Below are 14,237 nucleotides of genomic sequence, written 5' to 3' on the forward strand. Positions count from 1 at the left end.
CTGCGAGTGTATTTGCCTGTGTGTGTGAACCTGCGAGTGTATTTGCCTGTGTGTGTGAACCTGCGAGTGTATTTGCCTGTGTGTGTGAACCTGCGAGTGTATTTGCATGTGCGTGTGAACCTGCGAGTGTATTTGCCTGTGTGTGTGAACCTGCGAGTGTATTTGCCTGTGTGTGTGAACCTGCGAGTGTATTTGCCTGTGTGTGTGAACCTGCGAGTGTATTTGCCTGTGTGTGTGAGCCTGCGAGTGTATTTGCCTGTGTGTGTGAACCTGTGAGTGTATTTGCCTGTGTGTGTGAACCTGCGAGTGTATTTGCCTGTGTGTGTGAACCTGCGAGTGTATTTGCCTGTGTGTGTGAACCTGCGAGTGTATTTGCCTGTGTGTGTGAACCTGCGAGTGCATTTGCCTGTGTGTGTGAACCTGCGAGTGTATTTGCCTGTGTGTGTGAACCTGCGAGTGTATTTGCCTGTGTGTGAACCTGTGAGTGTATTTGCCTGTGTGTGTGAACCTGCGAGTGTATTTGCCTGTGTGTGTGAACCTGCGAGTGTATTTGCCTGTGTGTGTGAACCTGCAAGTGTATTTGCCTGTGTGTGTGAACCTGCGAGTGTATTTGCCTGTGTGTGTGAACCTGCGAGTGTATTTGCCTGTGTGTGTGAACCTGCGAGTGCATTTGCCTGTGTGTGTGAACCTGCGAGTGTATTTGCCTGTGTGTGTGAACCTGCGAGTGTATTTGCATGTGTGTGTGAACCTGCGAGTGTATTTGCCTGTGTGTGTGAACCTGCGAGTGCATTTGCCTGTGTGTGTGAACCTGCGAGTGTATTTGCCTGTGTGTGTGAACCTGCGAGTGTATTTGCATGTGTGTGTGAACCTGCGAGTGTATTTGCATGTGTGTGTGAACCTGCGAGTGTATTTGCATGTGTGTGTGAACCTGCGAGTGTATTTGCCTGTGTGTGTGAACCTGCGAGTGTATTTGCATGTGTGTGTGAACCTGCGAGTGTATTTGCCTGTGTGTGTGAACCTGCGAGTGCATTTGCCTGTGTGTGTGAACCTGCGAGTGTATTTGCCTGTGTGTGTGAACCTGCGAGTGTATTTGCCTGTGTGTGTGAACCTGCGAGTGTATTTGCATGTGTGTGTGAACCTGCGAGTGTATTTGCCTGTGTGTGTGAACCTGCGAGTGCATTTGCCTGTGTGTGTGAACCTGCGAGTGTATTTGCCTGTGTGTGTGAACCTGCGAGTGTATTTGCCTGTGTGTGTGAACCTGCGAGTGTATTTGCATGTGTGTGTGAACCTGCGAGTGCATTTGCCTGTGTGTGTGAACCTGCGAGTGTATTTGCATGTGTGTGTGAACCTGCGAGTGTATTTGCATGTGTGTGTGAACCTGCGAGTGTATTTGCCTGTGTGTGTGAACCTGCGAGTGTATTTGCCTGTGTGTGTGAACCTGCGAGTGTATTTGCCTGTGTGTGTGAACCTGCGAGTGTATTTGCATGTGTGTGTGAACCTGCGAGTGTATTTGCCTGTGTGTGTGAACCTGCGAGTGTATTTGCATGTGTGTGATCCTGTAAGTGTTTGTATTAGCCTGTGTGTATCCTTACATATGTTTATGTATGTGCCTACCGTGTGTTGGTGTTTGTGTGTTGAGACTGAGGCAATATGCAAATCTCAGGGAGGGGATTTGCCTAACCAGAGAACCATGCTTGTTAGTGATACCCTGGCTAAAGATTTTCACAAACACCCACCTCCTTGATCCACTTTCATAGTTATTATTACACTGTCCGCACAGCGCAGAGGGAATCTTTACTGGCACCGCTACACCATGGATCCATCCGGGATTAAACATGTTGGTGGGAACAGTCAGGAGGTATTTACGTTTTCTCATTATAGCTTTATAATCTGACTCCTCGCTGTATAAACAACACACACACATAGGCTTAGTCAGCCCAGGCAGTACCCCGATACTGTTTTACATCCTCTTCCATCTAGCTCATTTCTGACTTGGAGAGGATCCAATGGGATTTTACTATTCATTCTGGATTTCTTCTTGTATGGACATAACTGTAGAACAATATATTTTAACGCAAATCGTGGCTAAAAATGAAATCACAAATGAATGTAATATACGATGTGTGAGTTTGTACCCACTCCTCTTTTCAGAACTAAACAAACGACTGATCTTGAAATGTTGCTATTATGGAAGATGTGTAATCATGTTGCTGCAGTCAGCAGCTACAGTAACTTTACACTGTTGTGAGTGGGACAATGTTTTAAATGCCCTAAACTCATGTTTTATTAGCCCATATAATAGAGAGTAAAGGAATCTGTTATAATTGTCTTATTCAGTATAGTTTTTATCCATATGCAAACTAATAAATTAAACTAAATGAAATAAATGTATTCATTCTTTGCATGTATGTTATTTCATTTGATTGTGTATATTTAATCATCATGTGTGTGTGTGTGTGTGTGTGTGTGTGTGTGTGTGTGTGTGTGTGTGTGTGTGTGCGTGCCCGTGTGTGTGTGTGTGTGTGTGTGTGTGTGTGTGTGTGTGTGTGCGTGCCCGTGTGTGTGTGTGTGTGTGTGTGTGTGTGTGTGTGTGTGTGTGTGTGTGTGTGTGTGTGTGTGTGTGTGTGTGTGTGTGTGTGTGTGTGTGTGTGTGTGTGTGTGTGTGTGTGTGTGTGTGCGCGCGTGCCCATGTGTGCAGGTGTGTGTGGGTTTGTTGGGGAACAGCCATCCAGTGTATCAGCATATGCAGAGAATGTACGTACCACAGCAAAAGGCTGTCTGGACCTCTTTAAAGTCACCTATCACATCATTAGGATGTTTTTGTTTACAAAGCCCTGCTCCACAAGCTTCCAACTTCCCTAACTTCACTGTTGAGATTTAGAATGACAAGTTATCAAAGCCGTGCACAGGGTTGGTTACTCTGGAGACTGTTTTGGTGTCTAGAGAGTCCGGTCAATCAGCCTTTAACTTCCTTGCACTGTATGTTTGGATTCATCTCCAAAATACGTTTTGATTGGATGCTTTGGTGTCGCTAAGGCAATTCAGACAGCTGACAGTGAATTTTATCATGCTGAATGTGTTTGTTTTAAATGACTGTGTTTTTAAAAATCTTAATGTGTATTTAATGTGTTTATTGTGTATATTTATGTATCTACTCTTTGCCTATTGATGCGTTCATTTTTGTATTGTGCAGAGCTTATTTGCAAAAGAGACTTTAGTCTCAATATGAGTTCCCTGTTCAAATAAAGGTCAATAAACTACACATTGACACTGGAATTGCCACAATTCATCCACATTCTAGTGAGCAAAACAACACTATAGCCAGCAAACCAAATCCAAGGTGAGTGTATGGTGAGAGATTCAAAGGGACATACACAACAAGGCTACCCATCCCTGTAGCTGTGGGGAGTTATCACACAACAGCAGAGTGTTTAGAGATGCCTTAAAAACCATTTGAAGATGTATTAGTGGTTCCTCCATTGCTGCCAATGGAAGCCCAATGAGAAGTACATGGGTGTTTTTTTAGCATCTCCAAATTCCCAGCGTTGCTAAGGTGCTTTGGGGAAAGGATTAGACAGTGCTGGCAGAGGGGAGCAAGCCTTGCTGATTTCCTACCAGCAAGAGGAGACAAAGAAGGAAGGAGAGAGAGGAGGAGGAGAAGATGTGAGGGGGAATGAAGGAAGGAGAGAGGAGGAGGAGAAGATGTGAGGGGGAATGAAGGAAGGAGAGAGAGGAAGAGGAGACGAAGTGAGGGGGAATGAAGGAAGGAGAGAGAGGAGGAGGGGAAGATGTGAGGGGGAATGAAGGAAGGAGAGAGAGAAGGAGGAGTAGAAGTGAGGGGGAATGAAGGAAGGAGAGAGGAAGAGGAGAAGAAGTGAGGGGGAATGAAGGAAGGAGAGAGAGGAAGAGGAGAAGAAGTGAGGGGGGATGAAGGAAGGAGAGAGAGGAAGAGTAGAAGAAGTGAGGGGGAATGAAGGAAGGAGAGAGAGAAAGAGGAGAAGAAGTGAGGGGAATGAAGGAAGGAGAGAGAGGAAGAGGAGAAGAGGTGAGGGGGAATGAAGGAAGGAGAGAGAGGAAGAGGAGAAGAAGTGAGGGGGAATGAAGGAAGGAGAGAGAGGAAGAGGAGAAGAAGTGAGGGGGAATGAAGAAAGGAGAGAGAGGAGGAGGAGAAGATGTGAGGGGGAATGAAGGAAGGAGAGAGAGGAAGATGAGAAGAAGTGAGGGGGAATGAAGGAAGGAGAGAGAGGAAGAGGAGAAGAAGTGAGGGGGAATGAAGGAAGGAGAGAGAGGAAGAGGAGAAGAAATGAGAGGGAATGAAGGAAGGAGAGAGAGGAAGATGAGAAGAAGTGAGGGGGAATGAAGGAAGGAGAGAGAGGAAGAGTAGAAGAAGTGAGGGGGAATGAAGGAAGGAGAGAGAGGAAGAGGAGAAGAAGTGAGGGGGAATGAAGGAAGGAGAGAGAGGAAGAGGAGAAGAGGTGAGGGGGAATGAAGGAAGGAGAGAGAGGAAGAGGAGAAGAAGTGAGGGGGAATGAAGGAAGGAGAGAGAGGAAGAGGAGAAGAGGTGAGGGGGAATGAAGGAAGGAGAGAGAGGAGGAGGAGAAGATGTGAGGGGGAATGAAGGAAGGAGAGAGAGGAAGAGGAGATGAAGTGAGGGGGAATGAAGGAAGGAGAGAGAGGAAGAGGAGAAGAGGTGAGGGGGAATGAAGGAAGGAGAGAGAGGAAGAGGAGAAGAAGTGAGGGGGAATGAAGGAAGGAGAGAGAGGAAGATGAGAAGAAGTGAGGGGGAATGAAGGAAGGAGAGAGAGGAAGAGAAGACGTGAGGGGAAAGGAAGGGAGCAGGAAGAACAGGTTGTATAAACATGAGTGGAGAAGAGAGAACAGAGCGACTCTAAACAGTAATTAACACAGAGGAAAGGAAGGATTCACCGTCTCATCACCAACGGTGTGAGACCTGTCACCGTATGCGCGTACGCACGCACACAGGCACGTGCGCACACACACACACACACACACACACACACACACACACACACACACACACACACACACACACACACACACACACACACACACACACACACACACACACACACACACACACACACAGACATACACACATACACACACACATGCTCTTTTTACTTCTTCAGGCACTCTTACTCAAGACAAACTTATTCCTTTACAGTGACATCACAATAAGGTAAGGTCATGTAAACTGTTAGAGATGACATCACAATAAGGTAAGGTCATGTAAACTGTTAGAGACGACATCACAATAAGGTACGGTCATGCAAACTGTTACAGAGGTGATATCACAATAAGGTAAGGTCATGCAGACTTTTACAGAGATGACATCACAATAAGGTAAGGTCATGTAAACTGTTAGAGACGACATCACAATAAAGTAAGGTCATGCAAACTGATACAGAGATGACATCACAATAACGTAAGGTCCTGCAAACTGTTACAAAGGTGACATCACAATAAGGTAAGGTCATGCAAACTGATACAGAGGTGACATCACAATAAGGTAAGGTCATGCAGACTGTTACAGAGATGACATCACAATAAGGTAAGGTCATGCAGACTGTTACAGAGATGATATCACAATAAGGTCTATGTAAGGTCATGTAAACTGTTCTACTCATCTATTTCATCATTCATCCATTTTCTCAACAGGTTAACAGACAGCACAAGTCAGAGAGCTTGTCCAGGGCCAAGGGGGTCAGACCAAGCCGGCAGGCCTCCTTGATAGGTGGAGCCCTCTCCCTCTGCAGCGTCCTATTACAGCAGGGAAGGAATTGGATATGGCCCTGTTTGTAAAACTTGACACAATGAACTTGACAGACAGACAGATTTCTCCTCTCTCCCCGTCCGTTTAGGGTTACTGTGATCTCATTATGGGGCTTGAAAGGGGACAGGTAATGCTAGCTGGTGTGGCATGGCGTGGCTCTAGCAGTGCCCCGGCCCCAAGACTTTATTCTCCAACCCAAGCCTTGATTACCTGAACCGCCCAGGCTCCATTTCAACCACTTATCTCAGCCAGAAATAATCATCTGATCAGCCACTGCCAGGGCCACAGGGGGCCACAGAGAGAGACAGGGGCATCAGGTCATTTTCCAGCAGGTTAAATACTAGCCAGCCTCAGAACCATACTGCGTGGTGATAGACAACTCATCTATACATGCATGGACAATGGCAATAACAGAGTTGTTTTAAGAATATACAGAATGAATACATAGTCTACATGCAACACCCGATCTGTTTTGGATCAAAATATTACCTTGTAATGATGTGTCAGAGCATTTACATCAACTACTGCATCCTGTATGCCCGTCCTTACTGGTACCATATAAATATAATTCAAATTCTGTGACTGGCACCCTTACTGAACGATAACTGTGCTTTCTTGAATAGATTTGTTATTCACTTCCCAGCCGCTGTAAGTGGTGTGTGTTCTGTAACGTTCAGTTGGCCGGAATGCAAAAACATAACAAAAACTCTACACGGAAACCACCATAACAGACATTGAAAAAAGCATATTGAATGTAAGGAGGTAGGGAAGGAGGCTTCGGGAGGGAGCATTTGAGTGTATTTTTGACCTCCCTGAGGAAAGTGGCTGAAACTCCAACGTCTCGATCGCTACAGTCCTATTCTCCTGTACCAATTTAGCGGGGCCCCCTGCGTCCCTGCCTAGCCTCTAACACAGAGCCAGGGACAATAGGCCCCCACTGTGCTGGTCTGCCTGGCTCTCAGCTGCCAGGAGAAGTGCATGCTGGAGCCACAGGGACGCATTATGGACATATTATTCTGCCCCACAGTCTACCAGGGCCTGGCCCAGTGGCCCCTCATGGCCTCCAACGGCCCTCCAGCCACACTAAGTGCAGAGAAGGGAATTAAGTGACATTTTCTCAGAAGTTGTGACCTTTGTTTTTGCATTGACTCGAGCGACATTAAAAACACACAGGCACACACATACATTTACAAGTACACACACTCTCTTCCACGCATACACACATTCTGCAAGTATACAAGAACACGGAGAACAGATGAAATATCTGAAGTGCTTATGTCTCTCTCTGTACACACACACACACACACACACACACACACACACACACACACACACACACACACACACACACACACACACACACACACACACACACACACACACACACACACACACACACACACACACACACACACACACACACACACACACACACAGACACACACACAGACACACACACACACACACACACAGACACACACACACACACACACACAGCTCCAGCACATGTTGAGCAGATTAATAATAAGGGGTGTATCTGCAGTGTGCTGCACAGAGAGATGAAGTTAATGAACACGGCTTAGTTACTCTCTGTCTGTCTGTGTTTAGTGCACCAATGAGATCCCATCTCCTCCACCCAGCACCGCTTTGCTTCCGCTGCTGCAGCCCAGATTCTGTGCCTCTCCCTGGGCTTGGCTCCCATCCATCTGGGGGATATTGGAAGCTGTCAGGCTGTGAAACAACTTCCACAGGAGCCTTCCTTCCTTCACTGGGGGAGACAATGTTCCTCTTAGTGTGGGATACAGTCACTTCCGTCACAGTTCAACAACCAACACATTCTGGATATTTGGAGGTGGGGGGAGTCAGATCTGAGCATACCCAGAGTTTGTGAAAATTGGTAGAATATTCTCTGAGTTGTTTCATCTACTTTTATCGTAGAGCTCAGAATGGTTGTATAGAGAACATCCAGAAAATTCTGGATACTATAGCAAAGTGGCCTGATGAAGAAGAGTGATTTGTAGTGATAGTCTGTTAGACAATGCTTTGACACCGTCAGAATGTCACCTTGAACATCTGTTGTGATGTCTGTTGTGACCAGACTGAGAGCCAGTCTGTGTGGTAGGATTCAGACCTTCAATTCAGACCTTCAATTCAGACCTGGCTACTACTTGGCTAATCAAATCAAATCAAATTGTATTTGTCACATACACATGGTTAGCAGAGGTTAATGCGAGTGTAGCGAAATGCTTGTTTTTCTAGTTCCGACAGTGTAGTAATAACGAGTAATCTAACCTAACAATTCCAAAACAACTACCTTATACACACAAGTGTAAAGGGATAAAGAATATGTACATAAAAATATATGAATGAGTGATGGTACAGAACGGCATAGGCAAGATGCAGTAGATGGTATCGAGTACAGTACATACATATGAGATGAGTAACGTAGGGTAAACATTATAATGTAAACATTATATTAAGTGGCATTGTTTAAAGTGGCTAGTGATAAATTTTTTACATCAATTTTCCATTATTAAAGTGGCTGGAGTTGAGTCAGTATGTTGGCAGCAGCCACTCAATGTTAGTGGTGGCTGTTTAACAGTCTGATGGCCTTGAGATAGAAGCTGTTTTTCAGTCTCTCGGTCCCTGCTTTGATGCACCTGTACTGACCTCGCCTTCTGGATGATAGCGGGGTGAACAGGCAGTGGCTAGGGTAGTTGTTGTTCTTGATGATCTTTATGGCCTTCCTGTAACATAGGGTGGTGTAGGTGTCCTGGAGGGCAGGTAGTTTGCCCCCGGTGATGCGTTGTACAGACCTCACTACCCTCTGGAGAGTCTTACGGTTGTGGGCGGAGCAGTTGCCATACCAGGCGGTGATACAGCCCGACAGGATGCTCTCGATTGTGCATCTGTAGAAGTTTGTGAGTGCTTTTGGTGACAAGCCAAATTTCTTCAGCCTCCTGAGGTTGAAGAGGCGCGGCTGCGCCTTCTTCACCACGCTGTCTGTGTGGGTGGACCAATTCAGTTTGTCTATGATGTGTACGCCGAGGAACTTAAAACTTTCTACCCTCTCCACTACTGTCCCATCGATGTGGATAGGGGGGTGCTCCCTCTGCTGTTTCCAGGTGGATTCAAAGGATCAAATAAATGACATATATGGTATTCTTTCATTTCACCCCAATGTCTCTTTCCCTAAGATTGCCTTCCGATCAATCTGTCCCTCACAGACAGCCAGACAGACAGACAGACAGAAGACTCACAGACAAGTCAGCCAAGACAAGACCAGACCTGATTCACACAGACTCTCTCTTTACAGCTATAAAAACTCCTCCAAACTAGAGAGCAGCTCATGTACTCTTCATCGCAGGCTAAACGAGCATCATTATCATAGGGACCGTCTTCTCTTCTCTCCGCAATTGATAGATCAGCAATCAGCCCCTGAACAGTCGGCTCCCCTCTGGCTCCGGATCATTTTGTACCTTTTAACCTCGGAGCAGAGCAGCCCCGGCTTTTAGTTTGACAGGCAGTAAGAGCCAGGAGAGTCTGTGTAATGGGATGCTCACAGCAGGGTGGATCAGCCTGAGTCGGCCTGACTGTAGCAGGGGAACAGGGGAGAGAGGACAGGAGAGAGAGGTAGGAGAGAGGGAGAAAGGGAGAGAGGACAGGAGAGAGGACAGGAGAGAGGGGTAGGAGAGAGGGAGAAAGGGAGAGAGGACAGGAGAGAGGGGTAGGAGAGAGGGAGAAAGGGAGAGAGGACAGGAGAGAGGGGTAGGAGAGAGGGAGAAAGGGAGAGAGGGACAGAGGGCCCTGGCTGCATAATGTCATCTGACTGCAGGAGAATATGGATCAGATGGAAGATGATAGAGTGGATAGGTCGAGAGCTTAAAACTGGCTCCTGTGGATGGTGAATAGAAGGGCTAGATGAGATGGAGGGAGGGAAGAGGGAGAGAGCGAGATAGAGTGAGGCTGTCTCACCTCAACTCAACTCTGTGGGGCCTCCAAGCCCAGAGATGACACGGCTCTTTTGTAGTTGAATATAAAAAGTGAGAGTGTACGCTAACCTGTCTTTCTTTTATTCTTTCTTTCTTCCTGAAGGAAAGGAGACGAGCAGAAGGATCCATTTCATACTATTGAGATGAACCTGTGGGTAGAGAGAAAGCACTGTAACAGTTCCCATGTGCTGTGAAGTAACACTATTCCCTCTTGAGTGAAGAACCCATGAAATGTACCTATGGAGAACCACGACACAGGATGTCACCTAAAGTATTGAAACAGGGCAGGGAGTTGGAGACAGTACAGATGTGGAAACGTATAGATCACCCAACGTCAAGACTGATGTGTTACTCCACAATTGGCGTCTTCATAGTGCAGTGACTCTGACTGGGTAAACTCCCCGGCTTCTCTCTCTCTCTCTCTCTCTCTCTCTCTCTCTCTCTCTCTCTCTCTCTCTCTCTACACAACACTGGATCTGAGAAAAAGAGAAATATCTTTGTTTTGAATCTGATGGTAACTGTTTATATTCCATGTTGTCGAGAAAGTCTCCTTTCTGACTTCCTCTTGGGGTTTTTTAGACACTCCTAAAGCGGTGCAATAAAACAACGCCTCACTTTCCTCTCATCACGGTGCTACTAACACACAGCCTGACAATAATGTATGTTGGTGATAAAACAACGCCTCACTTTCCTCTCATCACAGTGCTACTAACACACAGCCTGACAATAATGTATGTTGGTGATAAAACAACGCCTCACTTTCCTCTCATCACAGTGCTACTAACACACAGCCTGACAATAATGCATGTTGGTGATAAAACAACGCCTCACTTTCCTCTCATCACATTGCTACTAACACACAGCCTGACAATAATGTATGTTGGTGATAAAACAACGCCTCACTTTCCTCTCATCACAGTGCTACTAACACACAGCCTGACAATAATGTGTGTTGGAGATAAAACACAAAGCCTCCCGGTACTCCCCTGTGACTTCCTGACTAACACAGACAGCCAGAAGAGTGACATTTCACACAACGCTATCAATAAAATCATTCATTCTGCTTCTGTTTATCTTGTTTTGTTCTACTGCGCAATTTAGCATTTTTCTACTTCAATGTTAATTCCTAAGAAGATTAAAGAAAGTTAATTTAGTACATTTACCTTCTAGATATACATTAGGACCACAGGAGGTTGGTGGTTCCTTAACTGGGGAGGACAAGCTCTTGGTAATGACTGGAGTGGAATCAGTGGAATGGTATCAAATCCATCAAACACCTGGTTTCTATGTGTTTGATGTCATTCCATTCACTCCGTTCCGGACATTATTATGAGCTGTCCTCCCCTCAGCAGCCTCCTGTGATTAAGACCTGAAAGGTTGGACCAACTGACAAAGAGGACTTAGGGTCTACTTGGACCTGCACTAGGCCTAGATCCTACATCAATACATCAACACAAAGGAGTGGTCATTACATGAACTTTGATCAGGGCCACTTCCTAATGAGTGATAAATAAGACCTATGCATACCCATACAGCCTTCTAATCAAGCGCTCCCAGTTGACGGTGTTATTGTTCGATGGTAGGACCGCCGCTTGGCTTTACTGGCTTCTGTTGTTCCACCACAACTAATTGCCTGATCGACGGCTCAGATAAACTCACGTTATCGGGACGTCGGGGGTGGCGAGGCTAACTACAGCCCACTCCATCTAATGAGCTAGAGGCCAGGTTGTAAAGAGAGAATGAAGAAAGGGGTTTTATACTCCTAGACTTTATTTAGTGTGGTTATCAATTCTAATACTTATAAAGGGACAAAGACCTCCTCACCAATGTTTAGCTGACATGTTTATGTTAGGTTATATCGCAGTTTAATTCACTTGGATTTGTTGATTTAGTCACTCTTCAACTACAGTATGTATTTGTGTAATAAACTTCATATAAAACGTTGTGTTGTTTCCGGTGAGTTGTTTAATCTGAGGTTTACCTGCCTAACTTGCATGACATTTGATGGTGATTGGCCTCACCTGTCCAGGTATCCCAGAGTTCCTGCTGTGGCCCTGGGACCGGGGCCAAGGCCTGTCAATCAGCTGTAATTTAATCCCGTGGGCCCGGTCTGGGCGGTGGATCGTGTTCAAGCTGGTGGGGATCTGCGCGGGGATCAGCGTGGCACCAAACCGCCGACACTATTTACAAGGACAAACTTCAACAGGCTCATATTCACCGTGCTGCTGATGGGACTAGATAAAGCTGTTCTCCCTCCCAGCAGCCCATCAGGTCAGCACTGAGACACACAGCCGCCCTGAAGGAAACTGACCCTCTAAGCTCCTGTTGCTCAACAATATACTCTATACCCCACTCAGTGTTTTTCTCTCTCTCACTCACACACCCTGCTGTATCGCTCTCTATGTCCTCTCGCTCCTTTATCTTCCACCTCTCTCTATGTCCTCTCTCTCCTTTATCTTCCACCTCGCTCCCTGTCTCTCGCTCTCTCCTTTATTTTCCACTTCTCTCTCTGTCTCTCTCTCTCTCCTTTATCTTCCACCTCTCTCTCTGTCTCTCTCTCTCTCCTTTATCTTCCACCTCTCTCACTGTCTCTCGCTCTCTCCTTTATTTTCCACTTCTCTCTCTGTCTCTCTCTCTCTCCTTTATCTTCCACCTCTCTCTGTCCTCTCTCTCTCCTTTATCTTCCACCTCTCTCTATGTCCTCTCTCTCCTTTATCTTCCACCTCTCTCTGTCCTCTCTCTCTCCTTTATCTTCCACCTCTCTCTGTCCTCTCTCTCTCCTTTATCTTCCACCTCTCTCTATGTCCTCTCTCTCCTTTATCTTCCACCTCTCTCTCTGTCTCTCTCTCTCTCTCTCTCCTTTATCTTCAACCTCTCTCTCTGTATCTCTCTCTCTCCTTTATATTCCACCTCTCTCTGTCTCTCTCTCTCTCCTTTATTTTCCACCTCTCTCTCTGTCTCTCTCTCTCCTTTATCTTCAACCTCTCTCTCTGTCTCTCTCTCTCCTTTATTTTCCACCTCTCTCTCTGTCTCTCTCTCTCCTTTATCTTCCACCTCTCTCTATGTCCTCTCTCTCCTTTATCTTACACCTCTCTCTCTGTCCTCTCTCTCCTTTATCTTCCACCTCTCTCTGTCCTCTCCTTCTCCTTTATCTTCCACCTCTCTATGTCCTCTCTCTCTCCTTTAACTTCCACCTCTTTCTCTTTGTCCTCTCTCCTTTATCTTCCACCTCTCTCTCTCTTTGTCCTCTCTCTCCTTTATCTTCCACCTCTCTCTCTGTCTCTCTCTCTCCTTTATCTTCCACCTCTCTCTATGTCCTCTCTCTCCTTTATCGTCCACCTCTCTCTTTGTCCTCTCTCTCCTTTACCTTCCACCTCTCTCTTTGTCCTCTCTCTCCTTTATCTTCCACCTCTCTCTCTGTCTCTCTCTCTCCTTTATCCTCCACCTCTCTCTTGTTGTCCTCTCTCTCCTTTATCTTCCACCTCTCTCTCTGTCTCTCTCTCTCCTTTATCTTCCACCTCTCTCTTTTTGTCCTCTCTCTCCTTTATCTTCCACCTCTCTCTTTGTCCTCTCTCTCCTTTAACTTCCACCTCTCTCTTTGTCCTCTCTCTCCTTTATCTTCCACCTCTCTCTCTGTCTCTCTCTCTCCTTTATCCTCCACCTCTCTCTTTTTGTCCTCTCTCTCCTTTATCTTCCACCTCTCTCTTTGTCCTCTCTCTCCTTTAACTTCCACCTCTCTCTTTGTCCTCTCTCTCCTTTATCTTCCACCTCTCTCTTTGTCCTCTCTCTCCTTTATCTTCCACCTCTCTCTTTGTCCTCTCGCTCCTTTATCTTCCACCTCTCTCACTCTCTCTCTCCTTTAACTTCCACCTCTCTCTTTGTCCTCTCTCTCCTTTATCCTGCACCTCTCTCTTGTTGTCCTCTCTCTCCTTTATCTTCCACCTCTCTCTCTGTCTCTCTCTCTCCTTTATCTTCCACCTCTCTCTTTTTGTCCTCTCTCTCCTTTATCTTCCACCTCTCTCTTTGTCCTCTCTCTCCTTTATCTTCCACCTCTCTCTCTGTCTCTCTCTCTCCTTTATCTTCCACCTCTCTCTTTTTGTCCTCTCTCTCGTTTATCTCCCACCTTTCTCTTTTTGTCCTCTCTCTCGTTTATCTCCCACCTTTCTCTGTCTCTCTCTCTCTCCTTTATCTCCCACCTCTCTCTGTGTCTCTCTCTCTCTCTCTCTCTGTGTTTACCCTATCTGATGCTAACAAGACCTGTGTTTACACTAGCCTATGCTAACACAACCTGTGTTTACTCTAGTTGATGCTAACAGGACCTGTGTTTACCCTAGTTGATGCTAACAGGACCTGTGTTTACCCTAGCTGATGCTAATAGGACCTGTGTTTACCCTAGTTGATGCTAACAGGACCTGTGTTTACCCTAGTTGATGCTAATAGGACCTGTGTTT

At 46.1% G+C, this 14,237-nt stretch overlaps 1 long non-coding RNA gene across 1 annotated transcript; it reads left to right on the forward strand.

The window, feature by feature from the left end:
• Positions 1–7,425: 7,425 nt before the first annotated feature.
• Positions 7,426–11,729, forward strand: LOC135541217 (uncharacterized). Its single transcript, XR_010455942.1, has 2 exons — positions 7,426–7,646; positions 9,890–11,729. It is a non-coding gene; the product is annotated as an uncharacterized LOC135541217 (long non-coding RNA).
• The last annotated feature ends 2,508 nt before the right edge of the window (positions 11,730–14,237 follow it).

The sequence above is a fragment of the Oncorhynchus masou genome, chromosome 6, assembly GCF_036934945.1.
Source record: "Oncorhynchus masou masou isolate Uvic2021 chromosome 6, UVic_Omas_1.1, whole genome shotgun sequence".
NCBI classification, from domain to species: domain Eukaryota; kingdom Metazoa; phylum Chordata; class Actinopteri; order Salmoniformes; family Salmonidae; genus Oncorhynchus; species Oncorhynchus masou.